Below are 14,222 nucleotides of genomic sequence, written 5' to 3' on the forward strand. Positions count from 1 at the left end.
TTTGTCCTTATGTGTCTGTCTTATTTCACTCAATACAGTGCCCTCAAGGTTTCTTCATCAACCCATTTTTTTAAAGATGGCTTTGTTCACACACCATACATTCTGTCCTAAGTAAACAATCAATGGTACCCTGTAAAGTCACATATTTATGTATTCACCACCATCTCCACTATCTATACAAATCTAAATAACTTCAATGAGAGGGCTAAAGAGATAAAGGATACGAAGAAGATACTAGAAGACTGTAAAGAAGAATTTTGAAGACTAAAGTGAAAAAAATAGCAGATCTTATGGAAATGAATGATACTGTAGATGAAATTAAAAATATGCTAGAGATGAACAACAGCAGATTTGGAGAGGCAGAAGAAAGAATCAAGTGAACTAGAGAAAAGGGCAACCAAATTTGAATGCACAAAATAACAAATGGAGAAAAAAATGGAAAAAGTTGAAGTGGATCTCAGGGAAATGATTGACAACACAAAGAGCACAAATATAAGAATTATTGATGTCCCAGAAGGAGAAGAAAAGAATAAAGGGCCAGGAAGCATATTTGAGGAGATAATTGTGGAAAATTTCCCAACCCTTACAAAAGACATAAATGTGCAAATCAAAGAAGCCCAAGGCACTCCAAATACAATACATCTGAATAAACTCACTCCAAGACAAATACTAATCATACTGTCAAATTTTGAAGAGGAGAAAATCCTGAAAACAGCAAGAGAAAAGCATTTCCTCACATGCAAAGGAAGCCACATAAAATTAAGTGCTGACTGCTTGTTGGGCACCATGAAGGCGGGAAGGCAGTGGTATGGTATATTTTAAGATTCTGAAAGAGAACAATTGCCAGCCAGGAATTCTTTATCCAACAAAGCTGTACTTCAAAAGTGAGGGAGAGTTTAAAATATTCACCCATAAAGAAAAGCTGAGAGAATTTCCTAACAAAAGACCCATCCTGCAAGAAATACTAAAGGAAGTTCTGCTGGCTGAGGAAAAAGACAGGAGAGAGGGGCTTGGAGGAAAGTACAAAAATGCTGTTTATCAGTAAGGGCAATTAGATAAAAAGACAAACATAATGGACCTAACAAATAAAAGCCAAAGGATAAAACGGTTGAAGTAAGCACAGCTTTTGCAGTAACAACACTGAATACTAATGGATTAAACTCCTCAATCAAAAGACACAAATTGGTAGAATGGATAGGAAACTATGATCCATCTTTACACAGTTTACAAGAGACTCATTTTAGACCCAAAGATAGAAACAGGCTGAAAATGAATGGATGTAAAACAATATTCCATGCAAGCAGTAACAAAAACAAACAAACAAACAAACAAACAAAAAAGCAGCTGAGGTAGATATAGTAATAGAAAAAAGACTTTAAAGCAAAAATATTGTTATAAGACACAAAGAAGGGCACGGTATATTAATAAAACAGGCAATTCACCAAGAAAAAATAACAATCATAAATATTTATGCACCTAATGAAGCAAACACTAGCAAAACTGAAGGGAGAAGTAGCCAAGACCTGTCTGGAACAACTGTTTGGAGGACTTCTGTGACCAAAGACACACTGTGCACCAGTCTAGAATTGGTGAAAGGGCCAAGGGCCAAGATTGCAGCACAGAACTGTCAGTCAGTCTCCCAACCTTGGAGGCTACTGCCCCTCCCCCACTGGCATGGCAGACTGTGTTGGTGTCATTTCCCTAGGGGAAAAAGAAGCAGTCTCTACTAGGAATAAGGGAAGGAGAGCTCAAGCAAATTCCAGTTGTGGATTTAATTAACAAATTCATATTGCAGAATATAAGGTCCAGATACAGATAAACCCAGAACACACAAAAAAGGAAACCAGAGGTAGCTCTTCCACAGAGAGGAGGCAGGGAAAATGAAAAAACAAAAGAAAGAAAGAAGACTGAGAAAACTGAGGGGTTTAGAGTTGGATAAGCTCAGAATAATGGAAAAAGAGTCTGTCCCAAGAAAAGGGGCACATAGAGCTGGTTATCAAATCTGGCCCTTGAGTGGTGAACCCAGGGGCTAGGGACAGCATCTGAAAAAGATACATATGTATATATGTATATGTATGTATGTATGTATGTATGTATGTATGTATGTGTGTGTGTGTATTTAGCATGAAGAAAGCAGCAGACTTTTTCAGTTATCAGCACTACCCCAGGCAAGGGCAGAGCTAAGGTATGCCTGAAAGACAAAGTAACTAATCAGGTGAAGGAGATAATTCCCTAAAGAGCATATCTTCTCAAAGAAAGGGGATAAGACAGGGGCTAGCACAAGTGGCTGTTCTCATTCAGAAAATTCAGATCCAAGGAGCTGGAAAATAGAAAGAGTTTAAGCCTGCCTTCTAACTCAGCCTCTATCTCAATGAATCCCTGGCAGTTGACAGGGTCTGCTGAGAAGTAAAGGCATTGTACCAATTTACACCAGTGAGAAGCTGAGGGCTGACAAGTGCCACCTGCAGGGAAGAACAGGAAAAGCACAGGTTCAAGAGGTTTCACAGAAAAGACTGTAGGGTCTCTGCCCCAGGGAACTCTGATAATGATTACACCCTCTTCCTGAGTCCTGGACCTGTCTTGTCTGGGAAAATATGACAGGGGTGGGGCAGAACCTAGCACACACACAAAAAAATCCATTTAGGCAGGGCAAGAACCAGAAAATAAGAGCTGAGAAATTCTGATAAGTTAAACAAAAGCTATCCTAGAGGTCTAGAATAAGTTGAACTGAATGGCAAAAAAAAACGATCAAGAACAAAGTCAACCAACAAGAAAACTCCAGGCAAAAAAGGGAAAATGACCTCCAGAATAAACTAATCAAGGAAATCAGATGTCTAGACACCAGCAAAAAACCACAACTCATAGTAAGATGCATGAAGATATGGCCCAAAGGAACAAATTAACAGTTCAACTGAGATAAAGGAGTTGAAACAACTAACTAAAGATGTTCAAGCAAGTATTCTAAATAAATTCAACAAGTTGAAGGAGAATGTGGCAAAAGAGATGAAGAACATGAAGAAGATACAGGGTGTCCATAGAGAAGAAATTGAAAGCTTGAAGAAACAAATGGAAGAACTTATGGGAATGAAAGGCACAACAGAAGAGATGAAAAACATGATGGAGACATACAACAGCAGATTTGAAGAGGCAGAAGAAAGGATTAGTGAACTAGAAAACAGGAAATCTGAAATCCTACAAACAAAAGAACAGACAGGGAAAAGAATGGAAAAATATGAGCAGGGTCTCAGGGAACTGAATCGCAACATGAAGCACATGAATATATATGTTATTGGTGTCCCAGAAGAAGGGAAAAGAAGCAGAAAGAATACTGAAGGGAATAATAACTGAAAATTTTCCAACTCTTATGAAAGACATAAAATTACAGATCCAAGAACCATGGTATACTCCAAACAGAACAGATTCAAATAGGCCTACTCCAAGATACTTCCTAATCAGACTGTCAAATATCAGAGACAAAGAGAATTTTGAATGCAGCAAAAGAAAAACAATCCATCACACACAAGGGAAGCTGAATAAGACTATGTGCAGATTTCTTAGCAGAAACCATCGAGACTGGAAGGCAATGGTAGGATATATTTAAGATACTGAAAGAGAAAACTGCCAACCAAGAATCCTATATCGAGCAGAAATTCTCCATCCTCATTTTCTCCTTCAAAAGTGAGAGAGTTTACAATATCTTCACACAAACAGACAATGAAAGACTTTATGAAAGAGACAGGCTTTATAAGAAATACTAAAGGGAGTGCTACAGGAAGATAGAAAAAGACAGGAGAGAGAAGTTTGGAGAAGAGTGTAGAAATGGAGATTATGAGTAAGGGTAAAAAGAGAGAAACAAAAGGAGAAATATTGTATGGTCTCATTAATATGAACTAACTATAATGAGCAAACTTTGAGAGTTAAAGTTGGAAAAACAGGTTATCAGAAGATAGAAAGAGGACAGAGATCGGACATTGGATACTGAAGGAGTATAGAATGTTCAACAGGACTGACTGAATATATCCAGAAAAGAATAGCACAGTATTGTGTGATGGTGGCACAAGATTGTAAGTACGCTAAACAAAGATGACTATGAGTATGATTGAAAGAGAAAGACTAGGAGAATGTATGACACCAGTTGGACAGACAGAGGATAAAAACTGGCACTATTTAACTTAGCAAAATCAAGAGTGGACAATTATAGTGATTAAATGTACAACTATCAGAAAGTTTTTACATGAGGGAGAACAAGTGAATGTCACCCTGTAAGGTTTTGAAAATGGGATGGTATACGGAAAAAATGCAATCAATGCAAACTAGTGTCTATAGTTAACAGTAACAGTGTAATAACCTTCCATTAATTGTAACAAAGGCAATGTACCAAAGTTAAATGTCAACAGAGCATGATATAAGGGAGAAGTATGGGATTCTTATTGTTGTGGTGGTTGTCTCTCCTTTTAATTTTTTTATTATTCTTTGTTTTTTTTTTTTTTCCTTGACTTATTTCTTTGCAAAAGAAATGGAAATGTTCTCATATAGATTGTGGTGGTGAATGCATAACTATATGATTATTCCAGGGGCCCCTGATAGTTCACTAAGGATGGATCATACAGTGTGTGAATAAAACTGCTTTAAAATAAACAGAATGAAAAAATAAACAAACAGAATGATACAAGTGCTGGAGAAGATGCAGAGAGAGAGAGAGAGATAGCTATTCATTGTTGGTAGGGAAGTAAAATGGTGCAGCCCCTCTGGAGGTCAGTGTGGTGGTTCCACAGGAGGCTGGGTTTAGATCTGCCATATGATCCTACAACCCCATTATGTGGTGTATACTTGGAAGAACCGAAAGCAGGGACACAAATAGACATTTGCACATTGATGTTTATGGCAGCATTATTCACGATTTGCAATGGATGGAGGTGGCCTAAGGGTACATCGATGGATGAATGGAGGGGCAAACTGTGGTGTGTATGTACAATGGGAATATTGAGTGGCTGCAAGAGGGACTGAAGTTGCGAGGCGTACAACTAGTGAATGAATCTTGAGGACATTACGTTGAATGAAATAAGACACAAACAAAGGGACAAATATTTTAGGCCGCACTATTTAAACTAACTATAATGAGCAAACACTGAGAATTGAAATTGAGAGCACAGGTTATCCAGGGATAGACTGGGGGCAGACTAGGGCAATCAATGATCAAGGAGAATAGAATGTTCAATAAGGCTGACTGTAAAGGTTTTAGATTGTACACTCTTACAGCAATCGTATCTATTTCTGGGGTTTGACTGTCACTTCTAAATTCTGATATGATGAGCTCTTTGTGCATAACCTGGTAGTTCCTGGAAATTTGGATATCTGTATGAAACCTGAGACCCAGATTAAGTGTTCTGCAGCTCTGAAAGTCAGCATTACTCCATACAGCAACTGTTAAAGAAGATGAAAAAGAGATCAGACTACAAACAAAGATACGAATGAAACAGACTTGGTTAGGACTAAAGTAAATTAGAACACAGGGTAAAGGATGATATTGACTATATTTTGAAACTCCAATTTCTGTGTGATACCAAAGGAAGTGAGGTTTATTTGGTACAAAATTTACATTTTCCATAGCACACTATCTAACTCAACCTGTTTAGTCAGTTTTATTTAAATAACATAATTACATGGAACCTGGAGTGGGGTGTGAGATCTTGTTCAGTGCATGCTGGTGTGGTGCCCTGGTACATCCTGGAGTATTGTGGGCAGAGAATAGGAAGGTGTTTGCAGGGAAATGACTTAACCAAGGTTGTAAAGGACCTGTACATAGAAAACAACAAAATATTGCTAAAAGAAATCAAAGGACTAAATAAATGAAACGACATTCCATGTTCATGGGTAGGAAGGCTAAATGTCATTAAGATGTCAATTCTACCCAAAATGATCTACAGATTCAATGCAATACCAATCAAATTTCCAACAACCTACCTTGCAGAATTGGAAAAGCTAGTTATCAAATTTATTTGGAAGGGAAAGGGGCCTCTAATAGCCAAAAACAACCTGAAAAAGAAGAATGAAGTAGAAGGTACATACTATCTGACTTTAAAGCTTATTATAAAGCTACAGTGGTCAAAACAGCATGGTACTGGCATAAAGATAGACGTATTGACCAATGTAACCAAACTGAGAGTTCAGAAATAGACCCTCAGATCTATGGTCAATTGATTTTTAGCAAGGCCCCCAAATCCATTAAACTGGGACAGAATAGTCACTTCAATAAATGGTGTTGGGAGAACTGAATATTCATATTCAAAGTAATGAAAGAGGACCCCTACCTAACACCCTATACAAAAATTAACTCTAAGTAGATCAAAGACCTAAGTATAAGAGCCAGTACCATAAAACTCTTAAAAGAAAATGTGCAAAAACACCTTCTAGACCTAATGATAGGAGGTAGCTTCTTAGACTTTACATCCAAAGTGCAAGCAACAAAAGGAAAAATAGATGAATGCAACCTCTTCAAGAATGAATACTTCTGTGCTTCAAAGGACTTTGTCAAAAGGGTGTGTTCCGGTTTGCTGATGCTGCTGTTATGCAACACCAGAAATGGATTGGCTTTTATAAAGTGGGTTTATTTGGTTACAAAGTTGCAGTCCTAAGGCTATAAAGTATCCAAGGTAAAGCATCAACAATGGACTACCTTCACTGAAGGATGTCCATTGGCATCTGGGAAACCTCTGTTAGCTCAGAAGGCATACAGTTGGCGTCCACTTGCTCCTAGATTGCATTTCAAAATGGCATTCTCCAAAATGTTGCTCTTGGGGAATTTTGTCCTCTCCTCTTGGGGCATTTTTCAGATCCTCTTCAAAATGTCATTCTCAGTTGCTCTGAGCTCCTTCTGTTTGTCAGCTCATTTATATGGCTACAGTGATTTAATTCAGACCCAAGACTTCCACAGAAATCCAACCAAAGGTCTTGTCCACAGATGACTGAATCACATCTCCATGGAAATACTCAAAGGATTCCAATCTAATTAACACCAATATGTCTGCCCCCACAAGACTGCATCAAAGAATATGGCTTTTTCTAGGGTACATAATACATTCAAACCAGCAACAGGGTGTAAAGGCAGTCAACTCAATGGGAGAAAATATTTGGTAATCAAATACCTGATAAGGGTTTGATATCCAAAATATAAAAAGAAATCCTATAATTCAACAATAAAAGAACAAATCCAATAAAATGGACAAAAGAGATTCCAAAGAGGAAATACAAGTGGCTAAAAAGCACATGAAGAGATACTCATCTTCACTAGCTATCAGGGAAATGCAAACCAAAACCATGATGAGATATCATCTCATACCCATTAGAATGGCTGCTGTTAGACAAGCAAGCAGGAAACTACAAGTGTTGGAGAGGATGCAGAGAAATAGGAACACTCTTTCACTGCTGGTGGGAATGTAAAATGGTACAGCCTCTGTGGAGGACAGTTTGGCAGCTCCTCAGAGATCTAAATATTAAGTTGCCCTACAATCTGGTAATTCCACTATGTGGTATATACACAGAAGATCTGAAAGCAGGGACACAAACAGACATTTGCACACCAATGTTCATAGTGGAATTGTTTACAGTTGCCAAAAGATGGAAACAATCCAAGTGTCCATCAACTGACAAATGGATAAGCAAAATGTGGTAGAGATATATACACATATATATGTATGTGTATATAAATACAATGGAATATTACAGTAAGAAGGAATGAAATCCTGATGCACATGGCAATATGGATGAACCCTGAGGATATGATGCTGAGTGAAATAAGACACAAAAGAAAAAACATTGTATGATTTAACTAACATGAACTAATTAGAGTATGCAAACTCACAGTCATAAAACTTAGAATATAGGTCACCAAGAGATAGAATGAGGCTAAAGAATGGGGAGCAGTTGCCTGATATGTACAGATTTTTTTCAGGGGGTTGAACTTAAATGTTTGGAAATGGATAGACATGATGGTAGCTCATTACTGTGATTATTAAGTAGTAGTGCTGAATTGTAGGTGAATATGGTTGAAAGGGGTTGTTTAGAGTCATGTATGTCTCCAGAAGGAAAGCTAAAGTTTAAAATATGGGATTGTCTAACACACTGAACCTTGTGGTAGATGATGTTTTATGATTAACACTACAAATGTAAATATATTCTTTTGTGACCTACTACAAATATACAACACTTGTACAAAGAGTTAATAATAGAGTGGTATATGGCAAAAAAAGTACCTACTGCAAATTACTGACTGCAGTTAACAGTAATATCTTAATATTCTTTCATCAACAGTAACAAATGTACCACACCAATAGTAGAAGTAAAAAATGTGGAGGGGATAAGGGGTTTGGGGTGTTTGGCATTTTCTTTTTATATGTCTATTTGTTATTTTTCTTTTTGGAGTAATGAAAATGTTCATAGTGGCATTAATTACAGTTGCCAAAGATGACAACTAAAATTGATTGTGATGATGATTGCACAACTAGTTGATGATATTGTGAGACACTGTATACTTTGGATGGATTATATGGTGTGTGAATATATCTCAATAAAATCTGCAATTTTTAAAAAAAATATGTGTATGTATGTGTATTCTTTCACATACATATACTTATATCTGCATTGTACATATGTTTTATATATATACACACACATATATTCATATATGAATATTCATGCTGAACTGTCCTGTCAAAAAACTTACATCAGTCTATCTTAAATTTGGAACTTGAGAAGTGGGCTATGCATAGAAAGGCAGTGAGAAATAAACAAATTTTCTTTCTTCTTGCCTTTCTGTTGGGACTCCTTAAAAAAATATACTGAGCAGCTACTATACTACATCCTTATATAAAAAGACAAATAAGAACACTATTTGTAACCATCATGGTCTTAGGGGGAAGAGATATAAGTAAATAGATTACTGCCTATAAAGTATGCATAACTGGTAAAAATAATCACAAAATGCTAAGGTGTGGTGTGGTGACATAAGAGGTAGGTGATGGGAAGGGAGAGCAGTGGCACTGAACTCAGATCTGGGGAGTCAGAGAAGGCTTCCCAGAAAAGATTCAACAGATGAACCTTTCACAATACATCCCTCTATTTATTTTTTTCTTCTACTTTGAGAATCTTTTCCTTCTATCACTTCAACTCATTTTATTATAGTCTCCATAGCTGGAAGCCAAAAAAAAGAACTACAAACTTTAATGATTGCTGATACTTACAATAGGTCCCTTACATGAAATTCTAGGAGACCTAGATTTTTACTTAGGAAGTGAAAAAGCTATGGAAAAAGATGCAGCGTAGGGTTTGGACCTCAAAATGAATGCAGAAATTGATGCTAGTAGGAACTTAGAAAAGATTCACTGGACTAAGGAGAAAAATGAAAGAATGAAAAAAAAAGAATGAAATTAAAGTGATGGTAGAATTCTCTGGTGGTCTTCCAGAATTGTATTAGAGCCTACATCTAGAACTGGTCATGAAATGCTCATTTTAATTTAATGGAAGTTCTGAAACTCAGCATTCTTTGCAATTCATGACATTATTTTTTTCTAAATCTGTCCTTGGATCCTAATCTGGCCTATTTATTTTTCAGAACAATAAAATATTTTTAGTTTAAACTTCTGCTACTAAATAAAAAGCAGACACACACACACACACAAAACACATTGTTTCTTTATAATCAAAATTTTAAGTCAGGAGATTTTAAAAGAAATACATATGGATTAAAAAATTCTGAACTTTAATGCATAAAAAAGTTACCTTCCAAGGAAAATGACTCAAGACCACATTTGAAATAAAAAACTGGACTTGCTATTTATTAGTCTATAGCATATCTATAATTTCTCAGCTTTGATCATATATTTTGCATAACATATTTTAATGCAAATATCCAAGTTGCTTTATTCTTTTTTGATTTACATTTAAATTTTGTTCTTTTTACATCTCTCTTCTGAAACACAGTGGATTTTTCTTTCTCTGCCCTAAATTCAGTTTCCATCACTGCTTCTTATAAGAGTATCTGTTATATAAATTTGCAAGTTGATACATTTGGGGTTTTACCAGAAAATAATTCCCACCTGTCCACCCTTATTTGATTCTTCCATTCCTGGTAGTCTTTTAAACTGCTGTTTTAGCTCTGTGGGCAGTTTTAAAAGGCAGCTGTGGTACAACCTAGGCCAATGGATCAAAGAAATTCACCCCATGTTTGCCTTTACTGAACTCAGAACGTGGGACTCTCAGACTTTTGCTGCAAGGGCAGAGAATCACTGATAAACGAGCCTTTGTACCTCATGCAATAAAAACACATCCAGTTTGTAATCTCAGGGACAGTTATAGCTAAATCAGGGTCTTCCATTTGTGCCCTGATACTCCTTCACTCACAGCTGTCCTATTTGGAACTGAGACAACATTTGTGCTATTTACAAATGTTGGGCCTTAACATTTTGCTTATATTTATGACTGACAGATTATGAAGAAAAAATGTAAATAGTAAGTAAGCTACATAATTTATTTTCCCTTTGTTCCTCCCAGAAATAATGTTTGCTTCTCCTCTCAGTGTGAAAGTTTTTATGTATTCCAGCTGTAAATGTTCACAAGAATATATATCCAATACATAAATGAAATACATCATTTCCAAAAAGCATTGTGGCAGTTCTCTTTAATTCCTAAGGATATATCACCATGTAAAAGAACTGAGCTCCCCTTTTACCCATGTAAAGAGAAATTTTAGACAAACCTTTTGAGACTTACTTAGCCAGGTAATTTCCTCCATTGTTCATGTCTCTTGTCTATACAGAACCTGTGTTTACCTGACCAGAGAACAATGAGGCCAGACCACACTGAGGCTGGAATACCATTTTCTGCAATCAGAAACCGTAGGCACCCATATTGATTTTGGAGAATGGCTGTAGCACATTGCCTGGAGCAGACAATTTAATGGAGAATGAATAGGCAGTGTCAGACTTAGGTCCAGCTGTAAAATAAAAGGAGTTTTTCTCTGGAAGGCCTTACTGCTTTCTCTGAGCAGTAGAGCTATCCCCATACCCGTCAAAGATTCAACTCTCATTTGTTGAGCACCTACTTTGTACATATCATTTTCAATAAATGCTGTGGGAATGCAAAGAAGTGCAAATTGTGTTTGCTATTTAAAAAAATGTATAAAATTAGTACAAATCTTAAAATATAATATTCATCATGTTTATTATAATTCCTCCTGATGCTTAAGCCAAAAACCTTGCAATTATCACTCACTTTCCCCTTTCACACCCACATCCAATTCATCAGGAAATCTGTTGGCTCTACTATCAAAATGTATCCAGAATCCTATCACTTCTTAAGATCTCTAGTACTCACACCCTGGCCCAAGCCACACCACAGTCTCTCACCTGGACAACAGTAATGCCCTCTTAATTGGTCTCTCAGTTTCCAACTTTGGCCTCTGACAAGTTTACTTTTATCACAGCACAAATAGTGGGACTTACATAATATATGAGAATCAAATCATGCCATGCCTTTGCTCAGAACTCTGCAACAATTCCCCATTTCAATCAGAGCAAACGCCACAAGGCCTTCAGTGGTTTACAGGACCCTAAATGATCTGAGACCTCCTCTCCACTAAATATACAATTTCATCTCCTACTAATTTTTACCCCTATCAATTTGTCCTCCTTGCTCCAGAAACACTCTCACTTAAGGTCTCTGAATTGGCTGCATCTTCTCCCCCATTCTAGAACACTCTATTTCCCAACCATCGATATAGTTGGCTGATCCAACCTTCTTTAAGTCATTGTTGAAATGTGAACATCTTAATAAGGTCTATACTGATGACCCTATACAAATTGGAAAATGGTCTTCTTACTCCTTGTTTTCCCACTACTCATTTCCCTGCTCTACTTTCATTTTTTTTTACTCCATAGCAATCATGACTTACTAACATATTATACAATTTATTTATGTTTATTATTTTTTTCTGCTCCATCCTCTATGACTCAAACCACCAGAGGCAGGAATTAGTTCTGTTCACTAATGAATCCCAACGGATTAGATCAATTGCTGGCACACATTTTGCGTTCAATATATATTTCTTAAATGGATAAAATTATGAAAGAATGAATAAAAAATAGCTATCTTTTACTGAGTGCATATTACATGCCAGTGTTTTGCTAAGTATTTTACTCACACTATCTTATTTCCTCTCATAAATACTGTGAGGTAGGTATTATTCCTCCTTTTTAAAAATGCAGCCACTAACATTTAGAAGAGTTTGTTATTTGCCCAAGGTTACACTGAAGATAAATGGCTGAGTCAGTATTCAAACTCATACCCTACTGTAAAGCTTGGGATGTTAACCACAGACACATGTTTAAAGTAACCTGTTTCACTTCCCAGTCCTGCATAACCATGAGTCCCTGTTACATATAAGAAAGGATTTTAGCTTTGTGGACTGGAAAGCAGAAAGTAATGATCAAAAGATATGCTATCCCAGTGGAACTCTGAATAGGAAGTGAGATACGGTAGGTTAGTATAGGCTGGAGTGAAATAGGGACACATCCCAGTGTAATTTGGGCAGATAATAAAAAACATATTTACAGCCTCCCCCTCCCCAGCCCCAAGGATCTGGGGGAAGGTGCGGATGTGTTGGACATCCTCACCTGGACTGGTGTTGATGTTGTCACAAACATCGGGACTGGCGGTTTGATGTGCTGAGCCCTCGAGCATGGGACTTGCCCTTATGAAGCTCGTTACTGCAAAGGAGTCTAAACTTGCATGTAATTGTGCCTAAGAGTCTCCCCCTGAGTACCTCTTTGTTGCTCAGATGTGGCCCTCTCTCTCTCTAACTGAGCCATCTCGACAGGTGAACTCGCTGCCCTCCCCACTACGTGGGACCCGACTCCCAGGGTTGTAAATCTCCCTGGCAATGCAGAATATGACTCCCGGGGATGAATGTGGACCCGGCATCATGGGACTGAGAGTATCTTCTTGACCAAAAAGGAGATGCAAAATGAGATGAAATAGTTTCAGTGGCTGAGAGATTTCAAATGGAGTCGAGAGGTCACTCTGGTGGACATTCTTATGCACTATATAGATAACACCTCTTAGGTTTTAATGTATTGGAATAGCTAGAAGTAAATATCTGAAACTACCAAACTCCAACCCAGCAGTCTGGACTCCTGAAGACAATTATATCATAATGTAGATTACAAGGGGTGACAGTGTGATTGTGAAAACCTTGTGGATCACACCCCCTTTATCTAGTGTATGGATGAGTAGAAAAATGGGGATAAAAACTAAAGGACAAATGGGGTGGGATGGGGAGATGATTTGGGTGTTCTTTTTTCACTTTTATTTTTTATTCTTGTTCTGGTTCTTTCTGATGTAAGGAAAATGTTCAGAGATAGATTGTGGTGATGAACGTATAACTATGTTATCATACTGTGGACAGTGGATTGTATACCATGGATGATTGCATGGTGTGTGAATGTATTTCAATAAAACTGAATTTAATTAAAAAAAAAAAAAGATATGCTATCCCAGAGTCTAATCTTAATTTAGACACTTTTTCAAAATGCATGTCTGACTAAAACTGTTTACAGAAAAATGCAAGAAAAACACAGGGACCATGGATGAATTTTAGTATTTCATCATTTCGATTCATTTATCATATCCTAAATTTTCCCTGTGCATTATTCTTAAGTTTCTGTAAACCTTGACTTCTGTTCTTGACCTCCAACAAACACCATACCCAAACTGTTGGTAAAGTCAGCATTTTATAAGCATCTAGGTTATCATTTTGTTAATCACATGAGTTGGTTGCTTGGAATCATATAAATCAATCAACCAGCTAAACCTCAGCTGCTCTTGGCGGTTCCTCTTGAATTCAACCAAGTTCTCAAGAATGAAAGCCCTTGGGCCTAACTCGACAAAGCAAGGGAATCTTTTCAATTCCCTCCCTCATGGCACCAGGATATACACTTGTCCCCCTTCTTGTATGCATTATCTTATTTCAAGTATGAATTTATGTCATACCTTTGATTTGTCTCATCTATGTCATACCTGGCTCCACCTGTGCCTTTGATTACAAAACTCCCATAGGAGGAGAACCCTGGATATAACTACAAACACTGACTCACTTTATACATACCTCCCAGGTTTCCATGAACTGACTAGACTCTTAATATGTGCATTCTGATAAAAATATGCTACTC

The 14,222-nt window shown here is 37.1% G+C and overlaps 1 protein-coding gene across 5 annotated transcripts in view; it reads right to left on the minus strand.

Annotated features, from left to right (window-relative positions):
* Window positions 1-14,222, minus strand: part of GABRA2 (gamma-aminobutyric acid type A receptor subunit alpha2) — a 159,909-nt gene that overhangs the window by 98,849 nt on the left and 46,838 nt on the right. The gene's annotated exons all lie outside the window — the stretch shown is intronic.

This window comes from Choloepus didactylus, chromosome 3 (genome assembly GCF_015220235.1).
Source record: "Choloepus didactylus isolate mChoDid1 chromosome 3, mChoDid1.pri, whole genome shotgun sequence".
Classification (NCBI taxonomy): Eukaryota; Metazoa; Chordata; class Mammalia; order Pilosa; family Megalonychidae; genus Choloepus; species Choloepus didactylus.